The sequence below is a fragment of the Grammomys surdaster genome, unplaced genomic scaffold (genome assembly GCF_004785775.1).
Source record: "Grammomys surdaster isolate TR1022 unplaced genomic scaffold, NIH_TR_1.0 125630, whole genome shotgun sequence".
Classification (NCBI taxonomy): Eukaryota; Metazoa; Chordata; class Mammalia; order Rodentia; family Muridae; genus Grammomys; species Grammomys surdaster.
Window position 1 is genome coordinate 1,519,910 of NW_021620469.1, and position 20,093 is coordinate 1,540,002.

The following is a 20,093-nucleotide window of genomic DNA, read 5'->3' on the forward strand; positions in this document are numbered from 1 at the left end:
GCTTTTGGGTTTTTTTGTAAGTGGGAAATGGATGTTCTCAGACTTAACTGAGAAAAGCCTAAAGCCTTGCACAGGCCTTTCATCTTGTTTCCAAGGAATTTTTTGTTCTGTGTTCCAACTGCTGTTACAGTTTATTTTGGCTTTCTAAGCCTGTAAATTTTTCAGCATGGAGCATGGAGTTTTATCCCATGCTTGTTTCATTAGAAATGGGTACCAAGCATGTGGTCTTGGGTGGGTAAGAGGGGAGGTAAAAAAGGACTGCTCTGAAGCTGGGAGAGGAGCTACCCTGTTGTCCTGGCTTCTGCAGTCGTTTACCTGTCTTTACACCCTGCTTGTTCCAGATACTTGAGTGGGCCATATTTCAATTTGTTTTAGGCCCAAGATGGCCAGGCCCTTTGCAATGTGTCCCAGCTCCTCCCGAGGAAATCCTTTCATGCCTCAATACCACAATGTGTTGAAGGGGCTACACTTTCAAGCACCACAGTGTTTCAACATACAAGTAGAACAAGAAGAGGTAACAGAAAAAATGATAGTTAAAGTTTAAACTACATGATTCAAATTACAATAGCTGAGACAGCAGGGTACTGGCAAAGGGAGAGACCAACAGGTCAAGGGAATGAGATAAAGACACTTTAATAGCCCCAGAAAAAAACGTAGTCAATCAGTCGTGGGGGACCCAGCCCCAAATGAAACACTGACATCCCAGCTCCTGCAGCTAAGTTGCCGGTCCCTGTAGCTGGAACACAGAGAAGGGCCCCAAAAGACATGTGGAGTTTGGGGTTCCAAGGCTTTATTGTTCATGGTGTGATAAATGGCCTAAATGTTCACACACACACCCATTTAGGCCAGGGCAGGCCTGACTTAAATAGGGGAGGGGGAAGAGATTAGGATCTGGGAAAAGGTATAAGTAATTGGCTACACCCTCTGGCCTTTAGGTAACTAATTAATATGGAAATCTCTCAAGGCTGAAGCCTGTAGTCATACCCTCTACCTGTAGCCCTACGTGACTGCAAGGCTCAGGTTAACTGGAGGTCTACACCATGTGTCAGGAGTCTGGAATCCAGGGACATGGTGAGATATGTGCCATCCCTACACAGGCAATGGACACCTGTTGGGTCTCCGGCTATCTCAAAGCCAGTGCTATACAGTAGACCAAATCATCCTTTCACGGTCCGACAACTCCTCTTGTTTGTTTAAAAGGGGGGGGGCATCCCTGTGTCATCTGTGATGAAACTTTTGGATGAAGAAATCAAAAGAAAGCACTATCCAGGCCGTAGTGGGTAGCACAATTAAGTCACAGGATAAGGGGAGTTGAGGGTGGGGGTTGGAAAGGCAAAGGATCATTGAACCAATTAAAGACATGTTGTACAGCTTGAGGGTAATAATATCTGATTAATCTAGATAGACATTATGTTTTCCTTACTAACATTTAACTTTTAGGTATTTAACTTTGGCAAAAGAGTTCATTTGTAGCTGAAAGGTCTGGATCGTGGCATGCATCTCTGGGTCTTCAGTAAGACGAGGTGGCTGGGAGAAGACAGCTTGGTGTCTCAGACAGGTTCCAGGAGGTGGCGTTGTCTCTGGGTCTCAGTGTGTCTCTGGAGTTGGTCAGATGGTGTCTGGAAGGAGGCAGCTAGGTTTCCCAGGCAGATTCCAGGAGATGGCGTTGTCTCTGTTGGATCTATGGGTATACCTGTAGGATAATCACAGCAGGGAAGCAGCACCCTGGCAGAGAGATGTCTGCAAAGGATGGGTATTATGCATTAAATCACTTGGGAAGCAAGCATGTCACAGTCTGACATTAAGATCCCGGAAAGGCAAAGGTGTTTGAGGAAATTTTAGTCCTAGAAGGTACCTTTGAGTCTGTTTTGGATGGCTGAGGGAGAAAACATCATGTTAATTATGTATCTGGGATAGGCAGCCACAGTTTGTCTGTAAAAGGAAACTAGTTGTTAATTAAGAGCTGAAAATGGTGATCAGCATGTTGATTTAACCTGTGGAAGTAGATTAGATGACTTTTGAACCTTGAAGAAGTCATAAAAAGTTGAAAAAAACGTTGGACATATATAATGAGTGTTAGAGAGAAAAGGAAACACTTAAACAAAAACAAGAAATTTTTCTGTTGAAAAGCATAAACATTATTGATTTAGGTGTTCCTGTTAGGGAGAAAAGGAAACACTTAAATGAAAACAAAAAAATTTTTGGTTGTAAAGCACAAACGTTGTTGCAGGTCTTACTGTTGGGGAGAAGAAGCATTAATAGTGGGTTTAGAAGCAGTGGGGAGGGCTTTGCTCTTCCATGTGGCATCTGCTCTAGCTGAGTAGTCAGGGTATTCCCCATTTTTGGGGGCGGGGGGTTAGTTTTTTGGGTTTGTTTTTGGTTTGTTTGTTCTTTTGTTTTTTGGTTTTTTGGTTTTTTGTTTTTGGGGGTTTTTTTTGGCAGTCTTAAATGTAGAGACGGAAAAAGGCCAACCTTGAAGAAAAGCTCAAAGCAAGAAACATAGGGGCTTGATAGGAGAGTCAGAAGGAGTGAGAGTTTGTGTAAAACTGAGCCATTGTGGGGGGAGACAGTGGAAGCTGGCTTGGGGCCTGCAGCTCCTGGGAACAGTTGGCAGGGAACGCACAGTTTCTCCAGGCCCCTGCTTGGTGCTTTTAGCTGCAAGAAAGAAGACTGTCTCAAAGCGAAACGGAGGATTTTTACCCAAGGGGAGAAATCTTAGAATGAGAATCTAAGTGGCACAGGGTTGGCGGTAGCAAGCAGGGTCGAAGACCAGCTGTTTCAGGAAAGCCGGCTGGGCTGTAACCAGCCACAAATGACAGAGAAGGAGGGGAATCCTATGCTGGCAAAAGACTGACCCCTGGGGGAGTTGCTGGGGACTAGAGTTTGGAGCCAGCACTCCTGAGAGAGAGGACAGTCTCAGCTGCAAGAAGGAGTCTTTCACCCAAGGGAAAGAGTCTTAGAACAAGGGTCATGGCAGCACTGTGGCTTGAAAGACAGCTATTAGCTGTGAAGGAGCCCTCTCTGTGGAGCTAGGGAATGGGCAAAGTGGGGGGCTATAAAGCCACTGTCATCTTGCCCTTGAGCTGGGGAACATGTGGAGAGAGGGGTGGGGGAGATAGTATCTTTGAACTTGTAGTAGCTAAGAATCAGAAAGAAGGCACTGGCTAGAAACATGTAGAGAAAGAGAGGGAAGGTCAGACAGAGAGAGATGTTACTCAGGATCCATGGAGAGTTTTTTTTTCCCCCACAGGCGCCAGCAGGGTTGCTCTTGGAGCTGCCTCTACACATATTGTCTACCACTTGTGGGGAAAGATGATGGCCCAAGCGCAGTCACAAAGGTGTGGATCTCGGTTGTGTTGTTGGTCCATGCATCTTCTGCACAGGGAGGATACCTCAGAGAGGTGGCAGTCCACTGCAGAGGAGCAGAAGCTCACTCGGAAAGCTTGGCTGCATTCGTCTCACACCGCTCCAAGCAGATGCAGCGGGGCTCACACCCGGGGCAGGAAGCGAACTCAGCCTGGTTTCAGCGGGGCAGCACAGATTTCTCGAGTGGACCCAGAGGCCAGTGTCTCCATTGGGGCTCCCAGAAGCCACTGGGAGGCCCTGACAAACAGAGACTGTGGGCATGCAAGCACAAGGCTGTGAGAAGTGGCAGGCCTGAGCACCGAAATTGGGACACCTAGCAGAATGGAGGCTTAGTGAGCAGTGATGCAAGGGGGATGCAAGGGGGACAGAGAGCGCTCTGGTGCTGAGCCTCTCAGGGAGTGCTTGCTTGCTATACATGCTTAGCAGACTCTGGTCGCCAGGTTAGCTTGCTGTAAGATGTAGGCCTCCGCCTCAAGAATGCAGAGAAGCCTTCCATAGTTGAGACCTTCTCCATGCTTACCCACAGTATCAGTTCCTGCAGTTGTGTTGCTGTTCGAGCCTCACATTGGTTGCCAGATTCGGGCCCCTGTGGCTGGAACAAAAAGAAGGGCCCCAAAAGACATATGGAGTCAGGTGTTCCAAGGTTTTATTGTTCATGGTGTGGTAGATGGTATAAATGTGCACACACACACCATCCCCCGGTTTAAGCCAGGGCAGGCTTGACTTAAATAGGGGAGGGGGAAGAGAGGAGGGTATAGGAAAAGGTATAACTAATTGGCTATGCCTTCTGGCCTTTAGGTAACTCATTAATATGTAAATGTCTCGAGGCAGAAGCCTGTAGTCCTACATGACTGCAAGGTTCAGGTTAACTAGAGGTCTATACCTCATGTCAGGAGTCTAGAATCCGGGAGCATGATGAGCTATGTGCCGTCTCTACACAGGCAATGGACATCTATTGGGTCTCTGGCTATATCAAAGCCAGTGCTCTACCAGAGACAAAATCATTCTTTCATGGTCTTCTTTGGAATTCCTCGAGCCTGTGTACTTGGATGAGTATCTCGTTCTTTGTGTTTGGGAAGTTTTCTACTATGAGTTGTTTGAGAGCTTTACCCATGACTTTGGCCTGGAGTTCTTTTCTGTCTTCTATGTCATGAAACTGTGAAGGGCTTTGTCAAGGAGTACATGGTGGGAGTTAGATGGGGGTGTGGGAAACACATATGATCATACTGTATACAATATAAATTCTGCGTGTTCTCTCTCTTATGAGGATCCTAGCTATGTGAATGAATGGTTTTGTGTGTCTGATATGTGTAACAGTGGAAGCCAGGAAAAACCAAGAGACAGCAGAAATTACCTCCAAAGCAGAGGAATAGTAAAACATAGGCAGTAAAGAAAGGGAACACTGAAGTAGAAAAGTTTAGGCAGTAAGAAGGCAGAGGGCTGAAAGCTGATGTGTATGTTGGAGGGAAGAATTAACCAATATAAAAAAGTATAAAGGAAACATATGAAAAGCCATACGTGTCCTCATTTTCAATATCAACTTCTCTATTTTGATGGTAACCAACTACCCTGTAATCAGATTCAAGACCCACAACATGGGAATTGAGGGGCAAATGTCTGGTTCTGTAGGCCTGTCTAATCCCAGCCTTACCCAGAGACACCCCCAGTTCTGATGATAGGGAGGTTAATACAAAGAAGCACAGGGGCCCAGGGTGCACAAATAAGGTGATTGTCAATACTAGTGGATTACAAAACTAAGCACACCGACATGAACATAAGAGAGAGACTTGTGAGGAGAGCGTAGGGAGAACAGAGATGTTAGGAAGGTGAGAGTGGTTGAGAATGTGCAATTTGCGTAGAGTACATGTGAAAATTTGTGTTTTTCAAAAAAAAAAAAGGTATCAGGCTACCTCCATGACTAGGTGCACAACGTGACTTAGACAGTAGTTATTCAGTGGATTTTTCATGATTCTAAGTTCACACCAGGTCTCTGAGCCAAGATATATCATATGAGAGGAGCTAACCTGGCCCTGCTGCAGAGGAAGTGAGTCTGCATACTGGTCTGGGAATTCAATACTTTAGTCCCTTTCTAAACTTTTTCATATTGATGCTGGGACTGTCCTGTGTAAGAAGGTTCTTCTGAGTCACTTTGGGCAAGGTGAAGAGAGGTCATTACAGTTCTAAGATGAGATGACACTTTGGTAGAGACGCCTTGCTAACATAGACAAGGGGATATGGTTGGAGTCTCACAGAACAGTGGACTTCGATATTCCTATGAGGCACAGGAAGAGTGGGAGGTAAAGGCTTTTGATCTTTCTCACCCTTGGTAGCCTGTTAAATATGAGGAAGGCATCCTTCTCAGACAAAGCAGGACTTTCCAGGACTGACAGTACTGGCTTTTGTATGTGCAGTTATCATGGAGTTGATATACAGGTTTGATGCTCAAGCTTTATGGGAGCACTGAAGAAACAAACCATGAGACAAAAAAATGGTGAAGAAGAAGGTGGTGCACAATATCTTTTTAAGTTCTACAGTCACCGAAGGAAGCAATGTCATCTCTTTCCTGCAGCCAGGTTTCTTTATTAAGACTCAAGTATCTGTAACCCAGGATGCTGGACACTGGCCCAGACACAGCTTTGGCATTTGAGGGTTGTTACAGGAGTTTCATTGTTTTCTGAATCCAAGATACAAAGCTGGAGATTCTTGTGAAGAGAATCCAAGACATTGAAGAATTGCAGAGGTGTCCAAGGACACAGGTGATAACTGACAATGCCTTTAGCCACTCTGTTACACACAGAGGGTCCCCAGAGGAACCGTGTAGTTGAATTGGAGAAAAACAGGAAGAAGCTGAGGAGAAGGTCAGTCCCATGAGAAGACCAGCAATCTCAACAGATCTGTACCCCTGAGATCTCTCAGACACTGAGCCTCCAACCAGGGAGCATACACCAGCTGATATGAGGCCTGGATACACATACAGCAGAGGACTGCCTGATCTGGCCATAGTGAGTTAAGATACACCTAACCCTGGAAACACTTGAGGCCCCAGGGAGTGAAGAATTCTGGAGGAGTGGGACTGGGTATGTAGGGGGACATCCTCTTGGAGACAGCAGGGGGCTGGGAGATGGAGGAAATATAACACGGGAAGTAGTTGGGGATGGACCATAATGGGTATGAACATTGGACTATAAAAAAGGATTGAAGAATAATAAAACAACAATAAAAAAAAAAACAACCTCAAAGAGTTCCCAGAGTCTTCCTGTGGACAGAAAAAAAAAATGAAGCCTTAGTAAATACCTTCTTATCACCTATTTCTAGACCTATTTTCTCCCTGTTCTTCTCTGTTCCCACTTAGGCCTAGGTTTTCATAGGAAAAACACTAAGTAAGCCCATTGGCCTCCAGTCCACAAACTTATACCTGAAGTCTTAGTTTATCATCCCTCCCTGTGGTCTAATCAGTAAGGATATGAAGATTATACCACTTTGCTTCATCAAGTCCATATGAGTGAGGAAAGAGAAAGAGCACAGGAGACAGGAAATCCAAAAACAAGGAGAAACCATATTTGGGAAATCTTTGATTTCAGATCCTGAAGACCTAATGGAGGAGTCCCAAATGAGCCCTCCATAGAGGAGGTACTCACCCTAAAAGTTACCACAGGATGGAACACAAAGCACATTCACTGAGGACAGAGCCTCTGACTCTGTAACACTGATTCAAGAGCTCGGGAGCTTCAGGCCACAGCAATGGTATGCTAAATGAGATTCATGGAGTCTTCAGAAAATGACAGTTTGAGGGAGTGTAGCTCCCCAACAGCCTACCAGGTATGGGAAAACCATGTAAGCCTGGACAGATGCTGAGAACTGATAGTCAAACTATCAAACAGATAGACAGGACCACAGGATAAGCATCCAAAACTTAAGAGACCTTACCACAACTCTCAATGCCCTTCTAATTACAGGACCTTCATTGGATAACATATTATGTTCCTAAACAACCTCTCAAGTTTGCAGCCGCTTTTGTGCCTGTCCATATGTGAACAGTGTACATCCCTGTGATTCCCACTCCAGCCTCTGCTTTTTGGGTGTCTCAGGAAAGAACTGTGCCATTGTCCATGTGGCATTTCTAAGTAAATTGAAGATACTCACCAAGTTCTTCCTGTCTTCTCCTCACAATCCCCTGCCTGTTCTTGCCCTTCCGTCTCCAGCTATTTCAGTGTCTCTGAGGATTGAGACATTATTTTCCTGTTATTATGGGTGTTTAACTTTGCTTTGAAAAGCAAGATTTCCAAGAGACTATAGGTAAGAATCAGTGCTATGTCCTCACAAACTAGGACCACATGTCATGGGCTTAGAGCTCAAGGTGTCCATTCAACACCCACCATGTGGTCTTCCCTACAAAGCAATGCAAAATACAATATGAAAGGAGTGTGAGGGGGAAAGGGAGACATGATAGTGAGTGCTTTATATACAATACTGCTGCGTGAATTTTTCTAAAACAAACATTTTAAACTTAAAAAAATTGCCTGTGGACAAGATGAAGTCATGATAGCCCAGGTGTTTCTTTACAATTGTACAGACATCTCCAAAGAAAAAGAGGAATCAAAAATATGATTTCGGCTGTTACTTGTTACTATGGTTATAGATTAGGTAGTCTTTTACTAGAAGTATGAGGATGTTTTATTTTGGATTTGAACCTTTGTGTATCGCCATCTTCCATGATACCATCAAGTAGGATTGTATTATTCCAAACATCCACTCTCAGGTGTGCTACCAGAGGAAGCCATCCTGTGTGAACATTTGATTCTCAGTCAACCTCCCATCCAAATACCCAGGAGACCCAAATACCTTGTCTGTATTGCCTCTTCCTTAGATATGGATGAGCCAGATGCAGCAACTTTAATTAAGAAGAAATAACTTGACATATGAAAAAACACTGACCATGGATACTTCTCTAAAGTCAATACTCTTAGATTTTTTTCCTACATTGAGACAAAGCTGTTTCTTCCCAAGTTGTCTACAGGAGGTGCTACTTCCTGCACTCCTAGCACAATAAGCATGATACCATCAGTGTGATGAGAGACATCTCTGCAATAGATGTTACTGTCCCTAATGATGCATGTTGATGCATTCCCCAGATTACTAGCTGCCAGGCATGTGTCATTTGCAGCAACAATAAAACTACACCAAAAGCAACGTTGGCTGGAGTCACCACCCAGTTGAGTTTGCATTAATCAACAATAGTTCACCAGGATGCAAATAGATATCCTGATGAATGACATAGCTGGAATGACCTTGTCTGTATTGTTCAATAATATATAATTTACATTGACTCCTGGAGAACTCTATGTATACCGAGGCCCTGGTTTACTTTTTGGTAAAAGGAGGCAGTTGTGAAATTTTCCACTAGTTTCTACCATAATGTCACTTCCTGAATCAGGCAGCCACTATGGGGATGATACCAATTGATAACATGTCTGTCCCACCTCTTCATTCCTGTGTTCCTGAGTTGCAAAATAAGAATGATAACTTGGGACCATGTGTGTGAATAATCTCAAGGCCTGTCCTATAACTTGGGCTGCACAGAAGAATTTGGGGTCTTTAAAAAGTGTTATCAGGTCAACTTCAATGCATAGTAATAAAAAATATTAATTTACTTTTTTCTTTTTTATTTATTTATTTATTTTTAAAATTTATTTTTTCTCAAATTGTAATTCATTGACACAGGGGTTATAAACACAGAAAGGCAGGATGTGGAGAAGGGAATGACACTGGAGTGTGGGTGTTCAGGGGGAATACAGATATCTTCAGAACTGGGTATCGGCTGGGTGAAGGTTCAGGGGACAAGTCACTATGACTCTGCCTATGACTCGCTTGACCTTATCTAAGTTGGTATTGTTTGCCATGGATACCTATTTAATGGGTCTATGGCTACTCAGGCTTGTAGATTTCCAAAAAAGCTGCCTGTTTACATTAGTTTATAGCCATCTGTTTCAATGTTTTTCCACTGAGACCCAAGACTTGGTGTTAGTATACATGTATGACAGGCCTATTGCTGAATTTAGGCCTATGGTTGATTAGGCCTTCAGTGTGTAAGCAGGGCTACCCCTGACATCTCCTCCCTTCTCTAAGTATAGAAGGGCTGCAGCAATTCTAAACTTGCAAAGGCAAGTTGAGGTCAGGGATAGAGGCCTGACCTCCAGTAATTGAAGGGGACCTTGTAATGGCTCTAGTCCCCCTGTCATTGTCCAGTGAGGCATGAGGGCCATACCCATCCCGATGTCTTTTTCCTGGAGAGGGGATACTTTTGACAACAACCCCTATGCAGTCAGGCTTGTCCCTCAAGAAACCCAGAGACATATTTTTAAGTTTTATTTATATTCCCTTGCAGTGCTTAGCCTCGCAGCCTAAGCAAGAATTCAGAATGCCTGTCAGAGGGGGGGTTCTGGGTGGCCGCTCTCTGCTTGGTCTAGGGGCAGAAGTCCCCCCTTTTACGTTGGGTGGAGATGGGTTTTGGAAACACCCTGTATAAAGTAACAACCTCATCTTCAGTCTCGTGGTCCTCCATAGCTAACTTATGATAATGTATCTGAATAGGTTTTGCTACCAAATTATTTATCTGTTGTATCACAGAGTTAGTCCGCCTATTTGAGGCCCAGGGACCAGCAGAAAAAAGCAAAAAGAGCCCAAATAATGGTCCCAAGATGGGAGGAAATAGGGTTGACAACCTTGGAGAGGCTGAAAACCAATTCTTGTACCAGCATTCATCTGTCTCTTTCTCTCTCTGATTTTTCTTAGGGCCTTCACTACTTATTTCATGCTCTCTTTAACCCTCCTTGTCTTGTCTATGTAAAGGCAACCTTCTTCTTTAAGGGCTGTACACAGTCAAGAGCTGTACACAGCCTTTTCTATTGTGATAGAGTAACTCGAGTCCCAGAAGTTCTTTTATTGCTGAGAGTAGTTTTCGCTATCCTCGTTTTTTTTGTTATTCCAAATGAATTTTAAGATTGCTCTTTCTATCTCTGTGAAGAATTGAGTGGAAATTTTGATGGGGATTGCATTAAATATGTAGATGGCTTTTGGCAAAATAGCCATTTTTACTATATTAATCCTTCCAATCCATGAGCATGGAAGATCTTTCCATCTTCTGAGATCTGCTTCGATTTCTTCCTTCAGGGGCTTGAAGTTCTTGTCATACAGGTCTTTTACTTGCTTGGTTAGGTTCACACCAAGGTATTTAATATTATCTGTGACTATTGTGAAGGGTGTCATTTCCATAATTTCTTTCTCAGCCAGTTTATCTTTTGAGTAGAAGAAGGCTACTGATTTGCTTGAGTTAATTTTATATCCAGCTACTTTGCTAAAGTTGTTTATCATGTTTAAAAGTTCTCTGATGGAAGTTTTGGGATCACTTAAGTATGCTATCATATCATCTGCAAATAGTGAAATTTTGACTTCTTCCTTTCCAATTTGTATCTCTTTGACCTCCTTGTGTTGCCTAATTGCTCTGGCTAGGATTTCCAGTACTATATTGAATACGTAGGGGGAGAGTGGGCAGCCTTGCCTAGCCTCTGATTTTAGTGGGATTGCTTCAGGTTTCTCTCCATTCAGTTTGATGTTGGCTACTGGTTTGCTGTGTATTGCTTTTACTATGTTTAGGTATGGGCCTTGAATTCCTGATCTTTCCAAGACTTTTATCATGAAGGGATGTTGAATTTTGTCAAAAGCTTTCTCAGCATCTAGTGATATGATCATGTGGTTTTTTTTCTTTGAGTTTGTTTATATAGTAGATTACATTGATGGATTTCTGTATATTGAACCAACCCTGCAATCCTGGGATAAAGCCTACTTGATCATGATGGATAATTGTTTTGATGTGTTCTTGGATTTGGTTCGCTAGAATTTTATTGAGTAATTTTGGATCATTGTTCATAAGGTAGATTGGTCTGAAGTTCTCTTTCTTTGTTGGGTCTTTGTGTGGTTTAGGTATGAGGGTAATTGTGGTTGCATAGAATGAATTGGGTAGTGTTCCTTCTGTTTCTGTTTTGTGGAATAGTTTGAAGAGAATTGGAACTAGGTCTTCCTTGAAGGTCTGATAGAATTCTGCACTAAAACCGTCTGGTCCTGAACTTTTTTTTGTGGGGAGACTTTTAATGACTGGTTCTATTTCTTTTGGGTTTATGGGACTGTTTAGGTGGTTTATCTGCTCCTGATTTAACATTGGTAACTGGTATTTGTCTAGAAAATTGTCCATTTCATCCAGATTTTCCAATTTTGTTGAGTATAGGCTTTTGTAGCAGGATCTGATGATTTTTTTAATTTCCTTAGTTTCTGTTGTTATGTCACCCTTTTAAGTTCTGATTTTATTAATTTGGATACAGTCTCTCTGCTCTTCGATTAGTCTAGCTAAGGGTTTGTCTATCTTGTTGATTTTCTCAAAGAACCAGCTCCTGGTTTTGTTGATTCTTTGTATAGTTCTTTTTGTTTCTATTTGGTTGATTTCAGCCCTGAGTTTGATTATTTCCTGCCTTCTACTCCTCTTGAGTGTATTAGCTTCTTTTTGTTCTAGGGCTTTCAGGTACGTTGTCAAGCTGCTAGTGTAAGCTCCCTCCAGTTTCTTTTTGTAGACACTTAGAGCTATGAATTTTCCCCTTAGTACTGCTTTCATTGTATCCCATAGGTTTTGGAATGATGTGTCATCATTTTCATTAAATTCTAAAAAGTCTTTAATTACTTTCTTTATTTCTTCCCTGACCAGATTATCAATGAGTAGGGTGTTGTTCAGTTTCCATGTGAATGTGGGCTTTCCATTGTCTTCAGCCTTAGACCATGGTGATCTGATAGGATGCAAGGGATTATTTCAATTTTTTTGTATCTGTTGAGGCCTGTCTTGTGCCCAATTATATGATCTATTTTAGAGAAGGTACCATGAGGTGCTGAGAAAAAGGTATATTCTTTTGCTTTAGGGTGAAATGTTCTATAGATATCTGTTAAGTCCATTTGGTTCATAACTTCTGTTAGTTTCACTGTATCTCTATTTAGTTTCTGTTTCCATGATCTATCCATTGCTGAGAGTGGGGTGTTGAAGTCTCCCACTATTATTGTGTGAGGTGCAATGTGTGCTTTGAGCTTTAGTAAGGTTTCTTTTATGAAAGTGGGTGCTCTTGTATTTGGCGCATAGATATTCCTGAGAGCCCCGCTTCCTCTGGTTTCTGTGAGATCAGATGCAGAGCTGATTCCCGGGATCTGCCAAGTGCTCGGGCCCAGACCGGATGGAGCCCGCGCTCCGGCCCAGGAGTGAATTCCTGGGTCCCAGTGGGTCCTGTTTACCCCCTGTTTGGAGCAAGTGTTGCTTTTTCCTTACTTGGGATGCTGCCTGAGTTAAAGCTCCTGGGAGGCCCTCTTTCTCTCGGTTTTCTGAGGTTGGGTACAGAGCTGCCACCTGGGACCTGCTCTATGCTCGGGCCCAGACCGGAAGTCAATTTACTTTTTTCTAACTCTTATTGCTGTGCTTAGAAAGCACCCTTGTAGCTCTGAGGATGCAAAGGAAGGAAATATAGAAGAGTAGAGTTGATGCCAGAACTTTCCTCAAAGGCACCCAGTCTCTATGATGCAAAGAGAGCTGAGTTGTCTTGTCTAAGCCTGAGAACTAGCTGAGACTTCCTATGATGGTCCAGACCTCTTTTTACAAGACCTAGAATTTTTCTGTAAAGCTCCATGACTCTAGAACAACAAGTCCAATTATATGGTTCATTGAGATGCATAGTCTTTGAGTCTGAACAAGTACTTGTTTGAGTTACTACATTAATCTAGTTTCACAATATCATTTCTTTCAAATTTCATCACAATAAACTGCTTTGATCTGTAAAAAACATGAAGTTTTCATTCTTATTTTGGCAAAACACATAATGTTCAAACTGATCATCTTCTTGTTCTTGAGTGCTTAAGCACAATGAGCCGACCACTGTACACTCTTATGATCTGTGGCTATAAATACTTGGTCACCCAAAGTCTTGTCTTGCATTACAGATACCCAAGATCTTTTATTCTGTGATATCCTGAAAGTTCATTGAGTTCTCCCTAAATTTGTGTTACAGCGTCTAACAAAGAGAATATTAGTATGATTAAATCATGACATTCACTTGCAGCATCTATTTATAACCTGTGTGTCATGACTCTTTTAGGGGTCACGTTTTAGATATACAGCACATTATATATTTTACATAAAATTCATAACTATAGTAAAATTATACTGATAAAGGAGCAATGAAATACATCTAAGGCTGAGGTCATCACAATATGAGGAACTGTATTAAAGGTTCACACTATTAGGTTGGGATCCACTGGCTTAATTATGGACTTGGTCATGCCCTGAATGCTTTGTATTTACCACACTCTTCCCTACACCTTCATCCCTCACAGCCACATTCTCTCATCTCCCTCTTATTTGAATAAGGATGAGATGCCCTCACACTGGTCAACACAAACAATGGCCTTCAGGTTAATCAGCTCACCACCTATGCTTGTAAATAAAATGTACTCCCTCTCACCCATATGTTCATACACTACATATGCCTGTGTTTGTGCTGCAGTGACAGTGGTGAGACTTTACACATATGCAGCATGGGTCTCAAAGCAGATAATAATACCTGGACACTTACAAGGATAGTTCCATGATCCTGGATCAAGGTCCCACTCCCTTAGTGTTGCTGTGCTGTCTCCAGGGAGCCACGTTGAAGGGTGTAGTTGCCATCTTATCATGGGACCCAAGAGTCTCAGAATCTGGCCTCAGATTCAACACCCCCAGAGAGCAGAGTCATGCAAATTTCTGTTAAGGAAAGTAGAGCTTATCCAAGCCATATCTGTGGTTTCCTGCCCTTCCTTTTTCCCACACTGGAACTATAAAAGCAGGATCCAGGACAGGAATAAGCCAGAAGTTCACCCCAGACTGCACCACTGCCAAAATTCAGGCCCCACTCTTCCTGATGGCACTCCTCTTGCCTTCAGGAGCTGGAGCTGGTGAGTTTTGTCTACATCTCTCTAACTTCTGAGTTTTCAGCAACTTACCATAATCTCTCCGCTCTGGTAGAGTTACCCTAACATGAGGCAGAATTCTAAACTGACATAGTCCAGGGAAAGTTCCTAGGTCAATGAAGAATGAAAAACAAATTCCCCTTTAGAATGTTTCATCAAAATTCTCTGTTCTGATAGACAGGTCTTCTCTGGCCTTCCCTTGGTGTTGAGGAAGGAAGATGAAGGTGTGGAGAAATGTCTGATGAAGTGGAAAGTCAGAAACATGAATGGACATTGTGTTCTGAATGAAGGATGAGGGTGGACAGAAAGCACTGGGGAGGAAAGATCAACAGGAGAGAAAAGAACCGAGGGTGTTTGGAGGGGCCTGAGCCCCATGCAAGGTGGGGTGGGCTTAGAGCAGTAGCTAAGCTGTACCCCATCTTAACTTGCAAACACTGTGTTGGGATGTCCTGCAAGTTTGTGACAAGGGACTGTTGACTCTTTGTTCAGAGGAGATTATTGATGGTCTTGAGGCTAAACCACACTCCAGCCCTTACATGGCCCATCTGAAGATCAACACTGACAGATGTTTTGAGGACAGCTGTGGTGGGTTTCTCATAACCCACCAACTTGTGATGACTCCTGCCCACTGTAAAAAAAAAAAAAAAAAAAAAAGGTAAGAAGCTTCTCTTCCTGTGAAGAAATGCAGGAGCCAATGTCACAAGGCAGCAGAGGCCTCAGGAAGGCTGTCAGGCCTGCTCTTCTCCAGTTGGGCTCTCCTTATACTGTGAGGATAAAGGGAGCACAAAGCAACTCACTGGACCATTCATGTGTAGTCTTCATTTCTAGAGGTCAGAGCTTGAAGCAGGACTCTAGACAGGAGTAAAACTACAGCTCTTGTCTTGTCCTGGTGTTATCAGAGCTCAGACATGGGCTGGGGTGTAACTCAATGTAGAATGCCTGTCCACCATATTTAAAGCCATGGGTTCAATGCATGCACTGGAAGGTGGAGTGTGGGAGAGTTCTCAGTCCTATATTTCCCTGAGCCCTATCCTTCTGCTGTCTATCTCAAGTCTCTCTAGAAGTTCTGCCCTGGGCTAGAAAAGAAAGACCCTGGTGACCCTCACCTTGGAAGGAATCCTCCTCATAAGACTTTTCTCTGTTGTTGTTTTTTTTTTCAACAGAGAAATCACTGTTACCCTTGGAGCTCATGACGTGAGCAAAAGAGAATCCACACAAGAGAATATAAAAGTCAAAAACCAAATCGTTCACAAAAATTAAATATTTTTCCAATCTCCTTGACACCATGATACTGAAGGTGTCCTTATTTATCTGACCCTACTTAAGTTTCTCCTCCTAAGCTCTCCCCATGGATCTGGCCTTTAAATTTTCTCTTGTAGAATTCTTTATATCAGAACCCACTCCTGAACCCTATGTTATTATGGACCCACTGGGAAGGGACTCATGTCCAAGCATCCTTCTCTGATTTGCCATCCCTTCTCTCCTTCTCCCAACAGTTTAAAGAACAAGCTGAGTTGACTCCTGCTGTGAATGTAATTGCCCTGCCTGGTCCCTCTGTCTTTATTGACCCTGGGAAAATATACTGGGAAGCTGGTTGGGGGTGAAGTGGAGTGACAGAACCTACCTCAGATACCCTGAGAGAGGTCAAACTGAGAATCATGGATAAAGAGGCGTATAAAATCTATAGGCATTATGACTATAACTTCCATGTCTGTGTGGACAGTCCCACAACATTAAAAACAGAATAAGGGTGAGTACATACTTGTGTTTTCTCCCCACATCACGAGACAGCATCAGTGAAGTAAGTGTGGTGAACAGCTCTCTATGGCAGTGACTGATGTCTTTGTTTCTAGATTACTACTCCCAAGACTCTGGGAACTGATATTCTCTCTCTGTGTCTCATCTCCCTATGCCCAAGCACTGCCCAAAACCTTCCTATGCGGCTCCAGAAGAGAAAGGAAGGAAGTAAAGGGAGACATGTTAGCATTGAGGCAAGGACAGAGGGTAGGGAATCAGTCAGTAAATCCTCAATTTAAGACTCATAGACAGCCAGGACCTTGTACCTCATTACAGGATTGCCTATCTTTGAGCTCCTATTTAGGGGAAAGCAATCTTTGCTTGTACTCTGAATTTCCTTACTTACAGGGATATTCCGGGGATGTCTACTGTGTGCTGTAGTGGCCCGTGACATTGTATCTCACGGACATGGAAAAGGAAAGCCCCCCTACAATCTTCATCGGAATCTCTTCATATGTGCCCTGGATTAAGATAGTCGTAAAGGGAAATTACTTGAAAAACCTGATCAACCTGAGTCAGACTCTCCAAGCCAGAGCTCATCTGGTACCCTTTGGTTTTAACAAAGCCTGTCCCTATTCTACCTCTACCCTTTCCCCCAGCCTGTCCACAAGACAACCACAAAGACAGGTAAGTCAGTGATGATAGATTGTTCCCTGTAATGCACATCAATACAGACCTAACCCCCTGTACCTCTGTGACTTCAAGCTATGCTCTAAACTTTCAGCCCCTCGCTATTTTCAATGAAGAATTGATTTGAGCTACTCTCTTGCCATATTAACCATCTTGACTACAGTCCTCCTGGCACAGGGTGTGTCACTGTGGATTATTGAATACTAACTAACATGCAAGGCTGTGTACAGTAAGACTTCACCTCCATGGTAATGAGCACTGTTCTCTTCTCCTCCACTGTCCTGTCTTCTCAACTTCTCCTTCCTTGTCTCTCAGCTTTTCTCCCCACAAACCCAGGCCTTAGCCACTGCATCTTTCCAAACTTCATAGCAGATTCCATGTCTATGTCAGACGTGACTGTTGATCCTTGTGTCCTCACCACCTACCCTGCCATCATCATCCTCTCAAGATTGCACCTGTAGCTAGAGGAGAGCCTGCCCTCAGAAGTCCTGGGACCATCACTGTAGCTGAAACAGTTACAACCAGAGAGCATCAGCATTTTCTGGAACCAAACACAGGGCTGAATTAACCCATTATGTGAAGAGACACTCCAATACGTAACATGATCTAGTATTTAGCATGGTGGCTTTAGACCTGCTTATGATCCGCCCCCATTTGACTGCCATCTTCCTCAAAGATCCAGACTTTGAGAAGAATGCCTAAGTTAGGTGAACATCTAAGTGGCCTGTTCTCCTCTTACAAGCCAAAACTCCCATTGTCCATAGTCAAGGGAAACAAGGCTTTGATTATACGGTACTGTGAAGTCTGAAAATGAGGAGACCACACATTAGGCCTAGTAGCCTGGAGGCCTAATATGATGGGCTTGGCCCTTTGACTACTGTACCATGAAAAACTACTGCTATGACAAGCCCCAGACTAGGACCTCAGCACCTCAGCCCTCCTCATGGCTTGACAGCCTCAGGTCTGGGTTTCCAACTTAAGTGCTGTTCAGTAGAGATATAATGATAGCAATCAAATACAAGACTATTAACTCTATTCTAACTCTACAGGGGCGGAGAGCATACCTGGGAATTAAACAACCTAAAATGACCTTTAAAAAATTAAAGAATCTCTGCCAGATTATATATACATAAGTGACTTTTGTTTACTTTTTCTAACTCATTTTTATATTTGTGTAAATAAATGGTATAGTCTTTTTTTTTTCATTTTGACTTTGATTGGTTTGAGCATAGTCTCACCATGTAGTTCAGACTGACTTCCAACCCATGACTCTTTTGCCTCAGCCCCCCTAGTGATGAGACCCCAAGCCCACTCCACCACCCTAGGCTTACACAAGGGTCTCAAAATGTGAAACACAAAGCAGAGACAGGATCTGTGTCTTTTCTTAGCAGATGGGAATACTCATTAACCTGCAGCTGAGGGCACACTGACTCTTTACCCCATAGTCTAAGAAGGACATGTACTTGGACATCTCCCGCAAAGAAGTTGGGCAACTGGAGGTGAGGAGATTGTGATTGCCCCACCTTGAAGCCTGGCCCACAGTATTGGGGACCAGGGGAGGAGGAAAAGAAGGAGGGAGGGAGGGAGGAAGGGAGGGAGGGAGGGAGGGAGAGAGAGAGGAAGGAAGAGAGAGGAGGAAGGCAGGGAAGGAGGTAGGGAGGAAATGAATCACTCCTGAATGGCAGCTGTCCCTGCCAGAGCTGCATGCACTCTATAACATATTCTATTTTGAGAGTCCAGTTTTCCCAACAGCCTTACAATGTTGTAGATGATTGAAACTTTGAATATATTCTGTATAAATTATTACATTGTGAATTACTCAAACATTTTGAACACTTTTTGTAGCTCATGTCTTAGAACACTGGGTCCCCAGGTAGTCGCACTACCTTAGGAAGGTTGTAGAACCCTAAGACATGCAACATCATGGAAGGAAATTTTTTGCTGTAGACTCTTCATGAAGTTTTATATTGGAGCCACTTCCTGTCTGCTGATGCAGTGTGACTCACCCTTCACTGTCCTGCTGCAATGTCTTTTCATCATGAATGTGGCCTCAAACTGTAGCCATGAGAAGGGTACATGAAATGACTTCCCTGAGACAATGAAACAACAGCTTTCATCAGTCACTGCCTTAAATAAAGGCAGGACCTAATACTGACCCCCATTGCTTTCTAACTACTCACACTCCCGGCTTTGTGCTCTTCAAACCATAATTGAACTCTTCAGTATACAACATATAAAGCAGACAAGGGGGAAGCAGACAAAGCAAAATTCTGGGTAACTGTAGCAGACAAAGAGAATCCAGGAAAATCATGGGGTCAGTGATTCTGTGGTTGATGCCCTGCTGGGGACTGAACCTTATCTCCTCCCTCACCTTCAGCCAAGCCAAGAAACAACCAAATGCTGTTGGACCTGAGCCATGGTGTTGCAGAGCTAGCACCCTAGTTCTATATGACCTACCCCTCCATTTTCAACAATAGAAGAGAAAAACCTTGCCTTGGGTTCTGGGGCTTGGTCTCACCAATGCAGAGCCACCGGACAAGACTTCCCCATCTCCAGATCCTCCTCTTCCCTGCTAGTGATAGAATGTCAGAGGACAGCTCTCAGCATTAGCAAATGAAAACAGGACTTGCAGTTAAATTCCCACCTATGAACTAAACCTCCCGTAGGTCTCCAAGAGAAATGGTACTGCACTGTGTGTCCTTCTCTTCATTAGACTCCTTCTTCTGAGTCTAGGGAAGCACTGAGCAGATACTTAAAATTTGTTTAACAGTTAAAGGCAGAATGATCATGATCTCAGTTTAAAGTCTACATTTGTACACAGACAGTAGTGGCATTTCCCAAGGTAGTTTTAACAAAAAAGAAAAGGCATTAACTCTTAGACACTGATGTTGTAGTATGTAGTTTAGAACCACCCAAGCCTCTGGGGCAAATTGCTTACCTCATACATCTAACCCTCCACTTACACTTACCAAGACCCTTTCTCCTGGGTGGTTGAGTAAAAGGACCCTTAATTTGAAATCAGAAAGATCTCATTCTAAAACATAAGAGCTAAAGGTCAGATTAACAGATTGTAACAGTAATAAGTATTTGATGGGGTTGCTATGAAAGTAACAATGTGTCTAATGGAATGACAGAAAATTGCATACACAGTCTGAGAAAATGGTCCTTCCAACTCTCTGCTCCTAGGTAGAAGCTCCTATCCTAGACTTGGCTTCCTCCTTTGCGCTCTCTCTCTCTCTCTCTCTCTCTCTCTCTCTCTCTCTCTCTCTCTC

At 43.3% G+C, this 20,093-nt stretch overlaps 2 pseudogenes; both read left to right on the forward strand.

Annotated features, from left to right (window-relative positions):
- Positions 1–12,632: 12,632 nt before the first annotated feature.
- Positions 12,633–17,282, forward strand: LOC114638814 (annotated as a pseudogene).
- Positions 17,283–18,278: 996 nt separating this feature from the next.
- The window catches only part of LOC114638816, a 5,397-nt pseudogene continuing 3,582 nt past the window's right edge, over positions 18,279–20,093 (forward strand).